Source organism: Rhipicephalus microplus, chromosome X (assembly GCF_043290135.1).
Source record: "Rhipicephalus microplus isolate Deutch F79 chromosome X, USDA_Rmic, whole genome shotgun sequence".
In the NCBI taxonomy this organism is placed as follows: Eukaryota; Metazoa; Arthropoda; class Arachnida; order Ixodida; family Ixodidae; genus Rhipicephalus; species Rhipicephalus microplus.
In genome coordinates, this window is record NC_134710.1 from 415,362,025 (window position 1) to 415,378,926 (window position 16,902).

Below are 16,902 nucleotides of genomic sequence, written 5' to 3' on the forward strand. Positions count from 1 at the left end.
AAGTCAAAGAAAACAGCCAGGACAATGTCACCTTTTATAGGATCGCGGTCACTGACGGCCACGTTAAGTGATGGCAATAAAGTTACAAAAATGGCTAGTGGAGACCTTCTTTAAAAGTCTGTGACAAAAATTGATTTGACAAGCTAAAGAACATTGCAACATTCGGGGATATTCCCATCAGCGTAACACCCCTTTGATCGATGAACTCCGCACGTGGAGTTCTTCTGACACAGACCTCCTTGATCTGAAGGAGGCTGAACTCCTCGAGGGCTGGAAATAACAGAATGTGAGCGATGTGTAGCATATCGTCATTCGAGAGAACAATCAAGAAACCCCAACAAACCCCTTGGTACTGACCTTGGCCACCAGTGATCTACCACAAACAATGGAAACTGGTTATACTAAGACGCCGATCAGACCCTACATGCCAAACCCTCGCTGATGTTACCAGTTTCAAAGCTTCGACCATGGCTCTCAGAGCTGTCGTGGTCGACCAGCTTGAGAAAAATGTGGTGGCTATAGCCCTGTCTCTGACAAATGCAATGAAACTTCACATTGTGTAAACTATAACGGAGATTACGCGGCATATTCACATTTTTGTCCACTGTAGAAAAAAGAAAAATACAATACACTGACGATCCGCGAAAACTTCTCATTTAAAGGCGCACGCCGAAGGTCTTCGGCTTTTCACGGCACAACTTACGCTGATATGGCGCGTCATGGGGCAGCGTCGCATCACCCTCCGCCACTACTTAGGCCCACGCAAAGTAAGCCATTGGGTGTGGCGGCCGCCTGTGTGGTGGAAAAAGCCAAGCCTGCTCCACCTACCAAGCAAGTGACTCCAGGGTCGTCTGGTCATCCGACCATGTCCGACCAGGCAAGATCACAAATGCGCAACCACAGTTCGCGTACGAGGGCATGAGGCAATAACCCCACGAGGAAATGGACACAAACACGATAATCCAGGTGCCAGAAGTGCGGCGTGGCTCTCTGGAGTGCGCTAAGAAAACTAAGAAACCAATACCAGGGCCCGATGACGGCCCTGCTACTTAAGCTACAACTTCCCACCTGAACAGCCTATTCATTTTCGTACACACAGCACTACTTTCCATCCAATATGGAAACACAGATTATACTGGAACGTCAGAGGCCTTTTTGCAAACATCGACGATGTCCAAGAACGTCTACACAAACACTCATCAAAAGTACTGTTTGTAAATGAAACACACTTAAAATCTAGACACGAACTTTCTACGCAGATACATTATTTTTCGAAAGGACCGCGGTGATGCCGTGGCACCATCTGGAGGTGTAAATGTTATAGTTAAGGAAGGGATAGCATGTAAGCACCTAAAGCTCCAAACGTCTCTCGACATAGTGGCTGTTGGAGTAGTGCTTCTATGCAAACTCGTCACTATTCGCTCTATATGCATACCTCCACAATTTCAACTGCACAAACATGAATTCTAGTTTTTGAGCCCCGCCGCGATGGTCTAGTGTCTAAGGTACTCGGCTGCTGACCCGCAGATCGCGGGATCCAATCCCTGCTGCAGCGGCTGCATTTCTCATGGAGACGAAAATGCTGTTGGCACGTGTGCTCCAATTTAGGTGCTCGTTAAAAAACCTCAGGAGGTCCAAATTTCCGGAGCCCTCAACTACAGCGTCTCTCATAATAAAAAGGTGGTTTTGGGACGTTAAACGCCAGATATCAATTCCAGTCCTTCATAGATGAACTTCCCGAACTCTATCTTGATCTAGTGGATTATATTGCGCATATTAGTCTATGGGGCGATGCGCATACTAGTCATCGTTGCGACGCGTGAGGTCACTTTATTGAGAAGTGTTTTCTCTCCCGACACTTGTCTCCTGATTCGGAAAGAACCTACATATTGCAACCTTGTTAACAATACCTGATTCTCCATACACGTCATAATTAAATCTTCATCGCTGCTACCTTTACTCACGTGGAAAATAATAAATATTTCTTATGGAATCTACCATTTCCCAGCAGTCTTGAGTACACCAATATCATATAAATGTCCTACGCAGCTTCCCAAATGGCTCACTGAAAAAGCCGATTGAGAACAGTTTCGAAAAGATACCTTCTTAACCTGTACTGACTTGTTCTCGTAAAGCATAGAGGCTGCAGTGGACTACTCCACAGCTTTTCTACTTGACATTGCCACCAGTTGTATTTCTCAAACAAATGGACTAGCCGGCCAACAACGTGTCCCTTGGTGAAATAATGAGTGCCGAAAAGTGCATAAAAACAAAACAAAGCGTAGATATTTCTCCGCGAATCACCGACGGCCGAGAATCTCAAAAATTTTAAAAACATAAAGTCTTAGAGTAGGTGGACGCGTAGACAGACAAGAAGGGAAAGCTGAAAAAATGATCTGTCATCACATCATATACACATGATGTGATGACAGATCATTTGGTGAAAAGTGGGTGAGAAGGGTAAAAGTGGGTGAGAAGGGTAAAAGTGGGTGAGAAGGTGAAAAGTGGGTGAGAAGGGTAAAAGAAAAACAAGCATATGCACTTCCTGTGGTGGAAGCACATAGTTGATAGCTTGGAAAACCAGGAAAATTACCTAGGAGCACACTTTGAGCAAGTTTCCAGCTCGTCCCACTGTTCCGAAGAGTTTCAATGGTATAAGACATGAGTGAAGAATCAAAAACTAGATACTAAATGTACAAAATACGAGGCATACAATCATACTTTCTCCATAGCTGAACGACAGGCATCTATAAACTACTGCAGCACTTTCGCTCCGGGTTCTGACCATGTGGTCAACGAAATGTTGGAGAACCTACCTCTCTAAACGCAACAAAACCTTAGTTTACCTCTACAGTCGCATCTGGTTTGTCGGCGGCATCCCCTCGAGCTGGAAGAACGCCACTGTTATTCCCAATTCGAACGAAGGCAAGGATCCATTCTCGATTGCACCGCCGTGGAGGTCTAGTGGCTAAGGTACTCGGCTGCTGACCCGCGGGTCACGGGTTTGAATCCCGGCTGCGGCGGCTGCATTTCCGATAGAGGCGGAAATGTTGTAGGCCCATGTGCTCAGATTTGGTTGCACCTTAAAGAACCCCAGGTGGTCGAAATTTCGAATTCCTCCACTACGGCGTCTTTCATAATCAGATGGTGGTTTTGGGACGTTAAGCCCCACATATAAATCAATCAAGTATTCTTAATTACGAATTATAGGCCCCTAGCACTGACAAGCTGCCTATGCACATTTTTCAAAAAGATGATAAATCGCCAACTTGTACACTTCCTTGAAACTAACAGCCTACTTGATCCGCACCAGTGAAGGTTTCGCGAAGGCAGATACACGATTGACCACCTGGTACGTATCCAAGCACTGATGCGATAAGCTTTACTTCATAAGCATTTTTTTTCTATCTGTCTTTCTCAATATGAAAAAAGCCAATGACACCACATGAACCTTTGTGATATTGCAAACACTTAGTTGTCTCAGGTAATATGGAGAACATGATACAGAGTTGTCTATTCAATCTCACTTTCTTTGTTCGAGTGGGGAATGCTTTTCTCTCGAACTTTTGTACAAGAGACGTAAGTGCCGCAAAGCGTTGTGCTGAACTCAACATATTTATTATAAATATGAATACTTTGCATACCTGTATTTCACGAAACATGTTCTATTGCTCATACGTCGACGACGTGCAGATAGGTTACAAATCATTCAACCTTGCATTGTGCGAGCGGCAGGTTTAACTTGGCTTGAATAAGGTAACCAAGGGGGCATACGAGAATGAATTCATCCTTAACCCACAAAAGAGCACTTGCGTTTTATTCTAAAAAATAGAGGTCTCCATCCAGATCCAGACATTGATCTGAACGGTAAAAAGCTATAATTTTAATCCGATGAAAAATTTTTAGGCATCATTTTAGACAAGACACCAACGTTCATTCCTCACATTAAACAACACAAAACAAGTGCCTTAAAGCAAATAATGTACTAAAACTTTTATCGCGGACATCTTGAGGCATAGATAGAAAATGCCTGATGAATCATCATAAAAGCCATATAAGCGCATGGCTTGAGTACGAGGCGATCATTTATAAGTCTGCAGAATCAAGTGCCCTGCAAATGCTCGACCCTGTCCACCATTTGGGCGTCCGCCCGTTCTACGGGTGCTTTTCGCACCAGCCCCTAAAAGCCTCTATGTTGAGTCAAATGAGTGGTCTCTTAATCTGAAGAGAACTTACATGTTCTTTGTATATTTCTTTAAAGTGAAAGCAGAGGAGAAGCACCCCTCACACTCCACTATTAATGATTTCTTGAGCTCCATTCTGTTTCAAGACAGGCCTTCAATGAGGTAGCCCTATTCAGTTCGTCTGAAGGGTCTAGCTCAAGAAACTGGTGTGTCACTTGAACACACTTAAATGACTCTTGCAGCATACCCGCCTCCATGGCAGTGGCAGCCTACAGACTGCGATGTGTCTTTCTTTGAAGTTACAAAGCAGGCACTCATTATTCATATCAGAACATGCTACCTGGAACTTCCACACAAATACACATATACTGTGTTCTTTACAGATGCCTCTTAGTCCGACTACCCTGTTTCCAAAGCTGCTTGCGACCCATTCTTTTCGGATGCTGGCCCTCTACAACCAGGCACAAGTGTCTTCACAGCGGAAGCTTACGCGATACTTGTGGCCGCTGAACATATCAAAGAATTACAACTATAAAAGCAGTAATTTATACCGACTCCCACAGTGTGGTGAAAGCTCTGCAAACGTAAAAAAACAATACCCGCAGTCCTCGTCTCACTTTATTTTATGCACGCTCTACACATTTAAACAACAAGTCGTAGTGTGCTGGGTGCCATGGAACCGTGAGATCCAAGGCAATGTGATGGTGGATCAGGTTGCTGCATTCGTCCACAAAAGCACTGACAACCACACTAATATCAATCTCGGCCCTTGACCTGAAACCGGCTCTCGAAAGAAAGCTCGGCGACTACTGACAGAGCCAGTGGGATAGACACACACAAAACAAACAAGTTAATAAGCCACACCTTGGTCATTGGCCACCAGTATCAATATCACGTCGCACAGAGGTAGCAGTAACAAGGCTCAGGATAAGACTCACACACACGACACACTCATATCTTTTGTTTGGTGGCGATCCACCATTGTGTGACAGATGCTGTGAAGCACCAACAGTTCTTCACATTTTAAGCCAGTGTGAACACGTAGACACTCTAAGAAGACAACACTTCTAATTACCCTACCGGCAACATATACTATTAAACCCTTCATTGTTCGTCGGTAGGGAACCACTTTTCACTCATAAATAGCATCGTGGCGCCCGCGAAGCAAGCCATACCACCAGGCAACGCCAACCTTCACTGCTCTTCGGAACCTCCAAGAGAACCTGAATACAAGCAGCTTATGGTTGGGCTCAAAACGCGCAGTCGTGTCTGCTTCTCCCGTGCATACACGCGTCCCAACAGTGGCTACCCGGACGAGGCTTACCGCATTTCTCAAGCGATCGACGCCATGGAGACTTCCCCTGACGCTCCGGCAATCTCCGCCGTTGACATTAGACTCCTGCTGTTTCGCTACAGCCAGGCATCGCCTGCCGCACCTACTACCACACTGCGTGACATTTGAGAAAAAGTATCCCGCATCAGCGATACCACCGCAACGATGCAGGCCCGCAGCGCTCCCGGCGAGCACCAGTGCCCAGGAGCGCAACTGAGAATATCCTCGTACTACAGGAAGCATGGCAATGCTGCTTGCAATTGCATTGTTCCTTGTGACTATAGGGGAAACGAGAGCGGTCGACACTGAGAACGACCAGTATTACAGGCGCCTCCAAATGCCGTCCATCGGTGTTTTTCCTTACCGACCACGACAGCGGCCTTCCATTTTTTGCGGACACCGGCACAGAGGTGAGCGTGTTGCTGGTTGCGTCCACCGATTGCCGCGTCCTCGGTGCATCACCCCCTCACGTGGTTAACAACTCAACCATCCCCCCTCAAGTAAATCGCTCACTGCCACCAAATTATGTCTTGAACAGGACGTTCCATGGGAGTTTCATGTGGCAGCAGTGAAGTTCACCATCTTGAGAGTGGACTTTGGTTGGCATTTTGGCATTCTCGTCGACATGCGCAACCACCGCCTTCACCATCCCGTTGATTTATATGTAGGATTTAACATCACTAAACCATCTAATGATTATGAGAGACGCCGTAGAGGAAGGCTCCGGAAAATTCAACCACTGGGGATTTTTTTACATGCACCCAAATCTGAGCACACGGGCCTACCACATTTCCGCCCGCACCGGTAATGCAGCCGCCACAGCTGGATTTCGATCCCGCGACTTTCGGGCCAGCAGCAGAGTACCTTACACCCTAGAGCACCGCTGCGGGGCGTCACCTTCGCGTTTCGCAGGTAACTGTGCAAGGCGAACCTTCACAACAGCCTCCGCTGAGCCCCTCTATGCTCGTATCACCCGGTGCAGAACGTTTTACTCGCATTCTGCAGCATTTTCCCGAGTTGAGAAGCAACCGCCAGCAAGCACCGCGGCGAAGCACGAGGTATGCTACTACATCGCACCATCAGCCTACCAGTGCACGCGTGGTCTCGCCGGTGGCCCCTGAAGAAGTTGAAGGTCATACGAGAGGAATTTGAACACTTGATGCAGCTAGAGATCATAAGCCCTCGTCGAGCGCAGGGGCATCTCCACATCACATGATACCAAATTGAATATCGGGAGACTGGCAACCATGCGGGTATATAGGGTGCTGAACCAAGTAACTACTCCAGACAGTCAACCGGTGCCGCATATACGCGATGTCACGACGAGACATCACGGTGCCACTATTTTCTCGAAGGTCAGTCGAAGGTCAGCTGTGGGCATACCAACAGATTCCCGTTGCCTCGGTGGACATCCTGAAAACCGTCATTGCAACGCCTTTCGGACTTTTTCAATTCTCCCGAATGCCATTCGAATTTCAAATGTTGGATCAGATATTCCAGCGGTTCATGGATGGTTATACGTGGCCTCAATACTTCTGCCACGACCACCTGGACGACTTCCTTGTCGCGAGCAGCACTCCGGAATAACAAGTTAATCATCTGCGCATCTTTTTCAACAGCTTAGTGGAGCGTGGCGTGGACGCACACACGGCCAAATAAAAGCTTGGTGTGTTACAGCCTCTGCCGCCATTTGTTCGAGTCTTTGCATAGACCGTCTCATCCGGCTATTAGAGCCAGCCAAAAACTGGAGACGGCAACAATTATCTCGCCGGCCGTAACTCAGAACGTCCGACGCTGAGCACGTAAGTTTGTAGCTTGCCAGCGCTGTAAGATACAACGCCACACCTTGATAGCTTAGGAAACACTCCCTACTCCGCATTCTCACTTTTTTATGTCCACCAGGACATCATCCCCCCCTGCCACTTTGCCCCGGGAAAAGCTTACATACTGACTTTGTCGACAGGTTCATGCGCAGAGCAAAGGCCATTCCTTTAGTGAAGATCACTGCCAGAACAGTTTCCAGTGCTTTCCTGTACCACTGGGGAGCCCGTTTAAAGGTGCCCTCCACAATAACAGAAAACCACGGACGACAATGTGAATCAGCCCTTTTCACCGCCATCGGTCAGCTCATGAGCACCCCACGCATACTCACGAAGGCGTACCACTTTATGAGCAACATCATGGTGGAGCACTTTCAGCGCCAGCTGAAGGCTACGCTCACAGCATCCGAGGAACAAAACTAGGTGGATGCCGCTCCACTCGTTCTTTCGATAATATGGACCAACTTGAAAGAAGAAATTTGCTGCAGCGCGGCTGAGCTGGTCTACGACGGAACGACACTTAGGCTGCCGGGAAAGCTCTTTGCGTGCAGCTCAGATGAGGTCTCATAGCTTGTTGTCACTATGCACTTCATCTATGCAACGTTTCTAGAATAAGCTCAGTTTCAAAGCTTCGCTGGAGAGGCGGGCTGGGTGGCGGTCGGGAGAACTAGTGGCAATGCATTCGGATTTTGCTCGCACGGCCCGAGGCGGGCGTGTTGTGATCGGCGGCGGCCTTGGCAAGAGGTCTCCACGAATAGTGCGCTGTACTCACCCGTCAATTCTCGGGCTGATCTTGACGCGGCATAGCCCCTTGTAGGAAAAGGCGTTTGTTATGTATAAAGCTTACCGAAGAGCAGGAGATATACCTACAACAGGTATGCCGACTTGCTTCGCGCAGTGCTCCAACAGCAGTGACTGCACTGACGACTTCCCTTCCAGTCACTTATTTGTTTATTTATTTGTAAACATATTTGCACAGCGGAAATGGCCAAGATAATAACAGGTTCTTTAAGCAGCTTGAGAACCTCATACATGCAGCCCCCGGTTACTTTCGTCTTGCGGTGACAGGCTAGCATACGGACGATTGTACCATTTCCTCTGTAGGCTTGCACAATACCCGAGAATTTATATTGTCGTGCAAATGAAAATTATCATTCCACATGCCTTTAGCAGCCGAAAATATTTTAGGCAGCACTTTGAAACCCTCTTCTCTAGGGCTTGACAGCTCGCCAGACACTTCCCGCTGGTCATTGCGGGCAATTTTATTGCTTCATATTATAAATGGGGCTATCCATATGATACACACAAGGGAGAGGACCTATGATAAGAGGCGCTCAACTAGAACCGGATGCTTGTCACCGACCCATTATTCCCACTGAATTTGGTACGTAGGCTAGCAGGGACACTACTACTGACTTAACCTTCGTCAAAAGAGCGGCCGAAACTAAGTGGGTCAACTACAACATAGACTTAGGTAGTAACAACTACAGCCTGACAACAACCCTGCAGGTAGAGCAGAGAAAACGTTTATGGTCACTGACTGGCACAAAATTCGCAAGATTAAAAAGGTATATGTGGAAGACGAGGAAAATTTCGATCGCGAACGTCGGACCGATCGTATTGCACGAGATGTAAAGGCTGCCACCAAGGAAGTTAGCACGGACCTCCCAGTTGAGAAGATGGATAGCAGGCTGGCACATCTGATTGAGGCCAAGGGGTCCCTCAAGTCTAAATATAAGAGGCAGCGTCTCAACATAAGGCTTCGCGAGAAGATTGCCAAAGTCAACAAAACAATAGAGGAGCATTGCCAGGTCCTTTCCAGGCAGCACTGAGACGATGTCTCTAATTCAGTTGATGGTCCAATACGCTGTGCCGGGCCCTAAACATGCTGAAGCGCTTGCTAGATGAGGCAAATACCAAGTCAAATCAACGAAGCACGCTGAGACGCACTTTGCCTGCAGCCGGACAGGAATCCACGGATGATGAAGCTAGATGGACGCTTGTGAGCAAGTACTTATAGGTGGATTTCATTTCAATGGATGATCGTATCCCGAAGGATTATGAGAGCACGGAGAACCCAGAGTGAATGTGGTGGTAGGAAAAACACGCCCTACTCGAGCTAAACGGCAAATCAGCACCCGGTCCACACAAGATCACCAACAAGGTCCTAAGGATCGTTCATGAAAAATCAGTAGAGCACCTCACTGAGTTCATTAACCAGTTTTGGAGCAACGGAAATGTTTCAGCACTACGGAAGAAGGACACTATCATCGTCAATCCCAAGTCTAAAAAACCACCCTGTCTCGACAATCTTAGGCCCATCTCGTTCATATCGTGTGGAGGGACGGTAGCCGAGCACGCAATCCTCAACAGGCTCTCCCGATACTTGGAAGACAATGATGTGTATGCCCACAGCATGATAGGCTTCAGACCTGGGTTCTCTACTTCAGATGCCATGAAGCTAATCAGAGTTTTCTGATTAGCTTCATGGCATCTGAAGCTTCATGGCATGAGCTTCCGCGTCAATATTATTTGACGCGGAAGCTCATGGCAGTTATGAGAGAAATGACGCCATTCAGTATCATGTATATATTTTGTGACAACAATTCCAACACTTGGATGACGCTTGAGTTTCGCCTTCAAGAGTAGACTGCGATAGCGTAACCGGGCGCTGTGTGAATAACCTTCTCAATTACTCGTCTAGCTTCGGTCTCAATGTATGCTTCAACCATGCCGTAAGGGAACGAACGACTGTTAGTGAACCACCGGGCTTTTCAATATATTGTGGGATTTATATCGAATGTACAATTCTTAGGTGCCAACTACGGGATAATTGTTCCTTTTGCGAATGCGTGCAAATACCTCTACGCGTGCGTTAGGCAACACGCGAACATGAAGCTAATCAGGAATCAGATCATTGATGGCAACGCGGAAGACACGAGAGCCATTCTTGGCCTTGACCTGGAGAAGGCTTTTGAAACGTTCTACACTCCTTTGTTTTGGGAACGATCTCGAGCCTTGATCTAAAAAATAACTTTTGTGACTACACGAGATCCTTTTTGTCGGGCAGAGAAGGCACCCTCAAAGTTGGAGACCTCATTTCAGACTCCGATAAGTTTGGTTTAAAGGTACGTCACAGGGGTCAGTCATATCCTCGACCCCCGTTAACCTCACTATGATTGGTCTGTCCAGAAAACTCTGGGAGGTCGACGGCGAAATTCACACCATATATGCAAACGATGTCACCATATTGTGCACCGGGGCCAGCGATGGGCATTTGGAAGCTGCGCTTCAAGATATCATCAAGGTCACAGAAAGTTACCTCAGGTCTACTGGACTCCGATGCTCACCACGAAAATCAGAGCTGCTACTGTACAGCCCCAAGCGCAGGGGCCCCAAAACGATAGCTTGAAGGTCCGTACAGGACATCAACATCAATATAAGAAGTAAGGTGGTATCGTTTCCAGGGTGGACACCCCCCGCGTTCTGGGTATGGTTATTAAGTCAAACATTTCGAATGAGCGGACTGTACAGAAGCTTACAACGATAACAGACAGTGCTCTGAGGTTTTTAGGAAGGGTTGCTAACCGATAGCAAGGACTATGCGAGGACAACCTCATCAGGTTAGTGCATGCTTTCGTGATGTGTCAAATACCAACGTAGTGGTAATGCACAAATGGCAGAGGTAGGAGTGGAACAAATTGAATACGCTGATAAAAAAAAGCGGTAAAGAAAGCCCTCAGGCTTCCCATGTATATGAGCTCTGAGAGGCTGCTTCTCCTCGGCGTACACAACACGCTGTAAGCCATAGCTGAGTCTCAAGAAAGCGCTCAGTTCGCGATACCTTCTACCATCAGTGTCGGGAGAAACGTCCTGAAAGACCTTGGAGTTCAACCGGTAGAAATTGATACCAGCTACTGCAGCGTTCCTCGAGAACAGAGAGAGCGTATTACGGTGGCGCCAATACCTTGGAATGTCCACCTTGAAAGCAACATGGGCAGACGACGGGCTTGGACTTAAGTCCTCCTGGAGTGTGGCCATGCACATACCCGGAGCTTCTGCTTCGTTGACACTACGTGCTACCTAAGCAGAAAAGCATTCGTTGCAGTCACTGTTGATCAAGTAGGTATTGTTACGAATTCCTCGTCGGTCCGAACCACAGTGGTCGAGGTTGCCGAACAGGTCGCTATAGCCTTGGCCCTGATAGACGACGGGAGAAGAACACCATGGAGTGACTCGAAATCAGCAGTCCGGCCATTCGGTAGGAGCGCCATCTCGAAATCAGCCTTTCGTATCCTGTGAAATAAGGAGGTACAACAACCCACAATCATCTGGTTCCCAGGTCACATGGGGCAGATTGAGGGCACTTCGTTCTACATCCACGAGAAGGACCACAGATTTGCGCAATGAGTCATCAATCACGTAGCTACTGAACGACGTGACGACAAGGTTCTGGGCAACAAAGATCCTCTAATGAAATAAAATGAACTTTGCAAGAGCTTTTATTCGAGGAGGCGTAAGTATCCACCACGGCACAGTAAACTGGACAGGCCTCAGACCTTGACGCTCAGACTTCTGGACTTCGGGGCATATCTCAGTCCTGCACTCTTGCACAAAATTTACCCTGAAATTCAGACGTCAAACACTTGCGCGCTTTGCTCAGACTTTGCCAGCTTAGACCATATCCTCTGGCGGTGCACTGCGTTATGGGTCGCAAATGTTACATCGTCAAAGTGGAATGCTGTGCTACCCAGTACGGATATAAAGACGCAGCTATGGGAAGCCCACCGGGCCCACGACGGGGCGGACAATTTAAGCCCATCTGTCCCGACGCGGGAGTGGCCCACTACGTGCAAGTTCAAGCCCCAATGGACCTAAATAAAGTTTTTTATACCATACAACCTTATTATATATTATTATTACTAATAATATTATTATTAATATTATTTGACGCGGAAGCTCATGGCAGTTATGAGAGAAATGACGCCATTCAGTATCATGTATATATTTTGTGACAACAATTCCAACACTTGGATGACGCTTGAGTTTCGCCTTCAAGAGTAGACTGCGATAGCGTAACCGGGCGCTGTGTGAATAACCTTCTCAATTACTCGTCTAGCTTCGGTCTCAATGTATGCTTCAACCATGCCGTAAGGGAACGAACGACTGTTAGTGAACCACCGGGCTTTTCAATATATTGTGGGATTTATATCGAATGTACAATTCTTAGGTGCCAACTACGGGATAATTGTTCCTTTTGCGAATGCGTGCAAATACCTCTACGCGTGCGTTAGGCAACACGCGAACATGTGTTTGAACGCTCTGCTGTGTTTGGGCCTTTCAAACACCAGCTCATTGCGCATTTCACTTGTTTAAACTTCTGGCGCAATTCTACTCTTATACCACTTACTTCAAATACAAGAACAAAAAAGTGTAAACGTCCGGCCTCGCTTTTTTGGTTAGACACATTATCAATGAGAACTTCTACTACATGACATTCATTGAATAAGTTTTCCCCAATGGCGTGCCTCTGTGGTAGAACTCTTGATTACCACGAAGCAAGCCTCGGTTCAATTCATACTCGTATTGAAGTCCTTTATTCTTTATTTTATTGGCAGTTTTTTTGCAACGGCCAAGAGAATGTCTTCTCGCTGGAAACTGGAGACAGCGACTTCAGATTTCCTAGGAAGCAAGCTCTTTAATGCATTCGCGCCCAAATACTCTACAGTGCATAATTATGTAAATACTAGTATAGAATAAGGAACATCGTTTATCCGCCAATGTAATTTGCAAGCATGACCACAGCACACCCTGAAAGGTAGTTGTAACCTTCCACATAAATACACCGAGTAATTGAGCGGGCGAGCGACACAAGTTCTGACCATGTAACTATAGCGGAATCTTTAAATCCGGCAATGCAAAGGAAGGTAATTGCATGCCATGATTAATTCTAGACTGCGGTGTATACAAACTAATGTTTACTGTGACAAACATTCTAGGCAATGCGACACAATTCAAAAGATGGGAGCAAGATTCGCGTCGCAGAGATTGAAGCTCACTGCCAAACAGGGTCTATGACGTTCAATCGTACATTTACGACACAGTAACGCACTACCGTCATGTTTTTCTGGACAAGAAGTTTTGATCTTATGGGGACAGTGGGAGCTCACACTCGTTGCCACTCTGCGCTTTATCCCAGAAATTACATGCCATATATCGAAGCCGAAATGTTCATACGCAAAGCGCCACTCCCCCCCCCCCCCAAATGCAGGGTGCCTCTCGAATGTTCAGTTCCCAGTTGGGAGGAGCCGCCATAAATAAATAAGCAAGATAAAAAGCACGCGATGAACTACTCGGCCGGTACTTTGAGAGCTACATCCAATTGGCACTCGATTTTTTCACAAGTGTTGCGGTGACTTCACAGCAGTGGATGTTTCCGATTTCATATATATTTCCCTTCTGAACACACACAATTGTATACAAGTTACCGTCGTTTACCAGCGACCATGTTTTTATACAGTTGCTTCATATTACAGCAGTACATATTTTTCTCAACCGCAGTTTTACCATTTCTGAATCTTACAGCAGGTAATGGAGTGTTGCGCATGTCGGTGTCACTTCTTCCCGGTGCAGCGTAGTCCCCCAGTAAGTAACACAGTGTAAGTGTGTTACTTACAAGGCACGTTCAAAGAAATAATCAATGGGTGACAGTGTGCAAAGAGGGCTTAGCATCTCTCACAAGCAGCCCTGTGGTAGCCGCGCCCAAACAACTTAAAAGTGTTCTCACACCGATGAGGTATTTTCAAGAAGGCTGCTTACATCATCCCTTACACAGCCTTATTTCTACATTAAAACCAATTTGGAAACCACTCTAGCGACCTTTCACAAAAACTCCATAGTTGGTGACCTCTTTTAAATTATGCTGGAAAAGTCGGAGTAAATGCCACTGCATCTTTTGAGTTATACCACTTCTTCGTGATATCTAGGGTAGTGCTGTACATTTCACATTGTGACGAGAATATTTTTTCTTGGTCTTTTTTCCAAGAAAGCTCATCAGTATTTTTCTGAAATTGTAATAAGAATCGCTGGGGTTAGCGTTCCAGAACCAGCATATGGATATGAGAGACGCCGTTGTGGAGGGCTTCGAAAATTTCGACACCTGGGGTTCTTCATCATCCACCTCAATCGGAGCACACGCGCCTCAAGCATTCTCGTCTTCATTGAAAGTACCGCGGCTCTGGCCGGAATTCGATCCCGCAACCTGCTGGTCAGCACCTGAGTGACTCAGCCACCAGAGCTTGGTGGCGGGTCTTTCTCAAAAGGTGGAAAATACGAAAAAAGGCGAAGTTGCTGTAACACATTGCACTTTGCTCTCGATTGATAACCGTCGCAAAGACTTGTCTGGTGGGCAGTGTAAAGCATGGATACTGTTTTTTTTCGAGAACGAATTAGTGTTAACTGATAGAAAACATGAGTACTGTTTCACAAGACCACTTTTGTAGTCCAGTAAGAAAACTTAATGGAGGTTTTTACAGACTCCTTGAGCCGTTCTTCGTCTACGCAAGATGACACTGGTTAAAACGGTAGCAGTCCCCAAAACAACGCCCAAAATGCTACGTTACGTAGAACCTCCAGTACTCTGAGGTTCAACGCAATACAGACGACTCAAATATAGACAGGGCATCGATTCTTAGCCAACTTGCTATAGGCAACGCATCTGGGTTAATCTATAAAGGCCACCTTGTGCGTATCCGCATCAGTAGTCCACAAATGCGATGAAAAAATGTCGACTGGAAGCACGATGAATGGTAAAGTTAGATAGTATTATAGCATTTGATAGTATCACTACACGAAAGCCGCCGCGAGCGACAGCGCGGTGGACCGCCGCAGTACGCAGCAAACGATACGGCGAGAGTAGCACAAGACCTGACTGCAGCGCCACGCTAGTTCTCACGATGGCCATTTAGCCCACCCTACTTTGCTGGTGCAGATACAGAGCTTTGTAACTGAGTTTACTGTAGTAAAGTTGACGTACGCAGCGCCATGAGCGAACTATGCGCTGTACCTCCGTGGCCCCAGGATCACGTGTGGTTCACGTCGACTCACAGCACACATCGTGCTCATGTGTTTGTACGACAAGACGTGGTTCGGCGACTTCTTTAGTCACCCTATGATGGGGTGTTTTAGGCCCTCCGCTGTGGCAACAAACAATTCACAATCAAGAGAAGTGGTCGGGAAGAGCTTGTGTTGTTAGACCGCGTAAAGCCAGCGCAAATGAACCTTGACGACGCTCTATTTCCGCCGCTAAGGAAATCATTGCCAGGACCCCCAGCTCCAATGCCAGCCCAAGTCCACGAGGTGTCCTCCTGGCTGACGCACAGTGGGTGGCTATCAAGAACACCCACTGATTTGAACCTTTAACTCCGTTCGGCAACTCACACGGTGGGGAGTGTTGCGGCAGCAGCCAAGCCAATCCGCAAGGCAGTGCCACTCTCCGCTGCTCTCCGTAATCTTCACATAACCCCCCAAAAATTGATGTCTCGAATCCACGCCATGCGGTCATTTCTTCTTCTCCTGTGCGTAAACGCGTCCCTACAGCATAACTGCGTAACACTTGCAATGTGCGAAGCTGCTGCTTCGTATATAATGGGGTCGACGTATATGTATTTTCCTGTTTAGCGGCCGACGTGGAAATAAATGTCGGGTTTAAGAGAGCGATGCTGTGACAATGCATAAGTTGCGTAGGTTGAATTCATATTATTATTATTATGAATGTTTTACGTGCTAACACGAAGAAGTGACTACGACTCTTATGAGGCGTGCTATAGTGTGAGATTGCAGGTTACTGTCCACCTAAATCTAAGCACACGCGTATTCTACACGTATCATTCGCATCGAAGAGTTGCCACGGTGGCCGGGAAATGAGCCAGTCTCCTCTTTCGAACAGAAATGAGGTTGCACACGCCAGGACATGGAACCTTTCATGCTCCAGAGATGGGGGCAAGGTATAAGACGGTAACATGAAGCCATGATAGGCTGCTGGTATGCAAACGCAGGCTGAACGAATGTATTCATCATGCCAGTAGGCCGAGGAAGAAACTTGTGAGTAGACAATCAATATTAAGGAAATAACGAAACTCTCCACAGAGGTGCTGTTGAGTTGGAAGCATTTGCGTGGACAATAAACTCCAGCCGCCACTAGCTTCATCTCTATTCAGAGAGCGTTGCCTTGTGTTCAGCTTGGTGTTTCTCTGCATGAGTTGGATTGAAGCCAGTGGCATTAGCAGACGTGCCGAGGGGGGCTAGTTCTTTTCTCATTAGAAAGGAGTTCTGGGCCGGCAAGTTTGGTAAACGATCATTTTGTGCTCTGCCCCATGGCTGAACGAAGTTTAGAAGGGAGAGAGCACATAGCCGCTGTGCCAAACCCTGGCTACGCCACTTAATGAAGCCTCGTCACGATAAAGCAGTAGAAAATACTAGAGAGGCTTGGCTAGCTGTTTTAACAATATGACGTTAAAACGCACATGCGAAAAAACCAAGGTATATACAAGCTAAACAAAGCTTC